Source organism: Gossypium hirsutum, chromosome A11, assembly GCF_007990345.1.
Source record: "Gossypium hirsutum isolate 1008001.06 chromosome A11, Gossypium_hirsutum_v2.1, whole genome shotgun sequence".
In the NCBI taxonomy this organism is placed as follows: domain Eukaryota; kingdom Viridiplantae; phylum Streptophyta; class Magnoliopsida; order Malvales; family Malvaceae; genus Gossypium; species Gossypium hirsutum.
Window position 1 is genome coordinate 18,373,469 of NC_053434.1, and position 5,695 is coordinate 18,379,163.

Sequence of the window (5,695 nt, forward strand, 5' to 3'; positions counted from 1 at the left end):
AGTTGTTTTCAGAATCCACACAGCCTGGACATTTTCACACGAGCTAGTCACACGCCCGTGTGAGCTACACGGGCTGGACACAAGCACATGTGCCAGCTCATGTCGATTTCGCACTCTATTTCCTAAACACTCGAAAAAAAATCTATTTTTTAGGATTTCTGAGTATTCTAAAGTCTATAAATACCTATTAGAAGAAAACATATGGGAAATCAGAGAAGATCGAAGAAAACACTCGAATAACATCATCGGAATCAACTCGAAAACGAATCTCCATCAAGATCGAAGACCTCCTTTTAATTTCTTTCGAAGTTTTATTGAGTTTCTTTATGTCTTGTGGTTTTTCTAACTTTGAAATGTTTCTATTCAGGATTAAGAACTAATTCCCTAGATACCTAGGGAGGATAAAACCTTTGATGAATCATTTTATTTAATTTCCGTTTTACGCGATAAACAATTTATTCTTGTTCTCAATTATGTATGCTTATTTCTTGTTTTAATATTTCCAGGATATTAATTCATGTTTAATGGGCTTATTTTAGTGGAGCAAAAGTCCCTATTTAAGAGTAGATCTAGCATAATTGAGTAGAGTTGCATGCAATCTTAGAAATAGGATAATATAAATCTATCAGATTAGAGTCAAATCTAATAAGGGAATCCATAGATCGAATTAATGCGATGATAAGGGTTTTAATTAGAAAGAGATTTCAATTAATCAACCTAGAGTTAGTTGTTCTTACTCTCGAAAGAGATATTAACATAATTTAGGGATTTCTATGTATCAAGACACAAGTGAATAAATCATTTAATTCAGATTCATAATAAAATGTGAAGTATAGGTGGATTCTTTTCTGGGTATTGTCTATCTCATTGGTTATCTTCGATTATTTCCTTGATTCATTCTCTGTTGCATACTTAGTTAAATTAGTTTAGTAATTTTAGATTTAAAACACAATCACTCCAATTTGTCCTCTAAATAATAAGAAGATAGTAATTATTAGTACTTTTAGTTCTCATGGATACGATATTCTCTACTCACCATAACTATACTATTGTTCGATAGGTGCACTTGCCTTTGTCGTATTTATAATTAGTTTAGTGACTATCAGTAGAACATTTACATTTTAATTCTAGCCAAAAATCAATCCTCCCATCGTTTGTCATTTACCTACATATTAATATTTTTAAATACATAATTGTCGTAGTTGTGTTGAACTTTGTTTCTGTATTCGACATACAATCGTCGAGTCACTCGTGTCATAACGCGAAATTTGAAATTTTTTCCCCACCGGGTCCTGCCTCATCGACTAAACTATAATTTGTCTTTGAAAGCTACGTATGTGTACTATAAAGAGGACTAGAGTTTATACAATTCAGCTACGTCAAAATATTTGTTTGTAACAAAAACAGCACACGGAAAATGGCGTTGGCACACCCTATACTCTTCTGCCTGCCCCGATTGAGCCCTAAGCAAATCATGGTCCCTGCAAAACTTCAATCTCAGCCTCCTTCTTTGAGGAGCACTTGCCGTTTCTTGGGTGCTGTGTCCTCCACCACCACTCAGTTTTCCATTTCTCATCACCCCAAAGATGAAAGACCTTCAGTCAATTACCAGCCAAGTATTTGGAGCTACGATTTCCTTCAGTCCTTGAACAATGATCGTGCCGTACGTAATCAACCTCACACTTTGTTTGTTTGTTTGTTTACTTAATTAATCATTTCATGCTAGCTAATGACATTGGCAGGATATCATATACAAAGAGAGAGCAGCGAAGTTAGAGGAGGAATTGAGGTGTGGTATGAATGATGAAAATGCAGACCCACTGAACTTGCTTCAACTGATCGATGACATACAACGGCTGGGGTTGGAGCATCGTTTCGAGATGGATATCAATAGAGCCCTAGCGAAATTCGTCTCCGGTGTCGCAACAGAGAATACTATTGGCCTGCATGCAGTAGCTCTAAGATTCAGACTCCTCAGGCAATACGGCTACGACATCTCTCAAGGTAATATATGTTATTTAAAGCTTTCAAAATCTAGGTCTGGGTTGCCATTATTCTGACTATACTTCTGAATGCAGATGTGTTTAAAGGTTTCATGGATGGTAAGGGAAATTTCAAGGAATGCCTGTGCGAGGATGTGAAAGCAATGTTGAGTTTGTACGAAGCTTCACTTCTGCGCTTTGAAGGAGAGGATGTGATGGATGAAGCCCTCGTCTTTACACGGATGCATCTAAAGGGTATTAGCGAGGAGGAGAAAGATTTAACACAACAGGTGACCCGCGCCTTGGATCTGCCGCTGCATCGGAAATTGCTCAGGCTGGAAACTCGACGGTACATCGAGGATTACGGCGAAAGAGATAATGCAAAACTCAACCTGCTGGAATTGGCCAAGGTGGATTTCAACATGGTGCAGTCAACACTTCAAGAAGATCTCAAAGAGATGTCAAGGTAATTTAATTAGATGATAAGCTGTTAAGTTTTTCAAAGCTATATATGTTTTATAGTTACTTGCAGTACTTAACATGGCTTAATAATATTATTAGATGGTGGATGGACATGGGGATGGCGAGCAAGTTGAATTTCGCAAGGGACAGGCTTACGGAATGCTTCTTTTGGACAGTCGGAGTGGTTTCTCAACCTCAATTCAGGCATTGTAGAAAAGTTTCTAACCAAAGTGGCTTCCTTTGTAACTACAATCGATGATATTTACGATGTTCATGGCACTTTGGATGAACTGGAGTCATTTACTGATGCTGTTCAAAGGTTTGAAAGTATTTATATGAAATATTATTTATATCTTATTATTCACTAATAAATTCCTTTAATATTCAGATGGGATTTAGGTGCCGTAGAAAATCTGCCCGATTATATGGAGCTATGCTTTCTTGCCCTTTATAACTCTATAAATGAGATGGCTTATGAAACTCTTAGAGACCAGGGACAAAACATCCTTCCTTACTTGAGAAAAGCGGTACGGTACATAGTACATACCAGTGTATAACAACAATTCATATATCTAATTAAAATCGTAATTCTCTTCCTTTTTTTAGTGGGCTGATCTATGCAAAGCATTCTTAAAAGAAGCAAACTGGGCACACAGTAAACACATTCCGACATTCCAAGAATATCTTGAAAATGCATGGTTGCCTGTATCGGGACATCTTTGTCTAGTCCACACCTACTTTTTACAGAGAGCAAACATCACCATTGAAGCACTTCATAGCTTGGAACATTACCATGATGTCATTAGATGGCCATCCATTATTTTTCGACTTTGCAATGATTTAGGCACTGCAAAGGTGTATATATATACATATATATATACATATGCACTGATTTCCACCATTAATTTTTGTCTTGTTTGAGTTTCATGTACCGAGAACTAATTCATGAAATACTTTATAGGATGAATTAGAAAGAGGCAAAAGTGTAAACGCAATAATATGCTACATGAACGAAACTGGGTGCTCAGAGGCAATGGCTCGCCAACACATAAGTGACTTATCGAGGATTATTGGCAGAAGTTGAACAAATGTTATGTTGATGGCTCCCCATTTTCAAAACATTATATAGAAACAGCTATTAATCTGGCTAGGATTTCCCAATGCATATATCAGCATGGAGATGCGCATGGAAGTCCAGATAATCTATTTAAGAATCAAGCTCGATTATTAATTGTTGAGCCTATTTCTATAAACGAGAATGTAATTTCATAAGTGGTGCTTCTTTTAAGCAGAGCCGATTTCGTTTGACGTCTTGAATTAACGTGAAATCCGAAACTATTTTTAGGGTCATTATTGGATTATAATTTTTCTTTAAATTTGATAACTAAATTTAGCTAAAAAAATAGTAGTCAAATTGATAAAATATGTAAATGTTAAAAAGTTAAATTTGACATTTTACCTTATGTAAACTATTATCTTAATTATTGTATTACAACTAAATATAAATAAGTATTGAATTGATCTTGAATTTATAATTAAGTAATATCTTATTATTTTAATTTTTTATAATTTAATTGTAAGAAAATACTTATTGTTATATCAAAACTAAAACTTTAAATAGATAATATTCGATAAATATTTAAGTTTATGTTATATTCATCTTGAATTGTACATTATTTTTATTTATACTTTTATTATATTAAAACTAAAAAATTGAATAGATAAATTTCGAAAATATGGAATTACACTTTCTTTATACTTAAATCATTCAAGTGTGTAGACAATAATATTTTTTTAATTTTTTTATTACATAAAATAAAAATATATTATTAAGAAAATAAAAGTAAATAATCATGTATTTTATAAATCTGATAATCATGTATCTTTAAACAATAATTACTTACACTAATAAAACAAAATATTAAATATAATTCCGTACTTAATTTTAGCTTTAATATTTAAATTGCTACCTAAGTTTTCTTTTTCAAATTAGTACTATATTTTATTTCCATCACACGTTTTAAGTCCAATTTTATAATTTTGTTAAAATGAAATGATGTTGACCAATTAAATTATTATGGCCCACATGGTACATCATCAACAAGCTATATCTATCACGTCAAAAAACACATTAATTTTTTTCAAAAAAAATTATAAAAATATTAAAAAATATAAAAATATAAAAATTAAAAAAATTATTTAAAACTTAAAAAAAATTTAAATTAACAAAACATAAAAATTTAAGAAATATATAAAAATTAATTTTTTTGAGATTTTATTTGAATTTTTATAGAATGACAAATATATATGTATATATATATATACAGAAACTATAAAATTATTTAAAGTTACAAAAAAAATAAATAAATAAAAGTATTAAAAGAATCTATAAAATTATGAAAATTTATTTAAATGTATATTTTATTTTTATGAAAAATGGATTTTTTTTATGATGTCCTTATATATTTCATATATATATCACTAAAGTTATAGTTATATCACTAAAGTTATAGTTAAAACTCATTTTCGATGTGACATTTGTGCCATGCCAAGTCTTTTTTTTTTAAATAGTTTTACAAAAGTGTACTTAAATATTCGACGAAGGTTGAGTTCAGAAATCAAATTGAATAAAAATAATTTAGGTAATATTGAAATCAAATTATATATTAAAATATATATTTATTCAAAAATTGAATTAATTAAGTTAAAATAATTAAATGTATAAATACATGTGACATAAAAAATCAATATTATATAAATACACGAAGTATGAGGCTTGGTTATAAACTATATCCGAAACATTTATTTTATGGTACGACAAACAAGGCGTTGAGTGATGTGGTGAAATTAAAAAATGAGAGTATCTTTCCAAGTGGACTAAAACATGTAATGAGATCCAAATTTACTTTTTAATTTTATTTTTACACAAAATTAAATTTGGAACCTAATTTTTTTTACATATATTTTAAAAATATAAAGAATAAATGGATAAAATACTTAATTTCTTTTTTGTAAAAATTTAATTTTTAATTGCAGTATATCTAATCATAATTATCTATGTTATATAATACTTGCATTTAAAAAAAAAAAAAGCGCTCCACAGAATTTGAAATATGGACAGTTGGAGTGGGCCTTGCTTGGGCTGGATTGTTGGTTGTAGATGAGGGAATAGCAATTGTGTTTCTGTTTCCCTTTCTTTTGTTGCGGTCACCACTCTCCGTCCTCAACTTGTGGCTATTATTTATACCCGA

The 5,695-nt window shown here is 30.9% G+C and overlaps 1 pseudogene; it reads left to right on the forward strand.

Moving 5' to 3' along the window:
• Positions 1-1,417: 1,417 nt before the first annotated feature.
• On the forward strand, positions 1,418-3,740 carry LOC107923368 (probable terpene synthase 12; annotated as a pseudogene).
• The last annotated feature ends 1,955 nt before the right edge of the window (positions 3,741-5,695 follow it).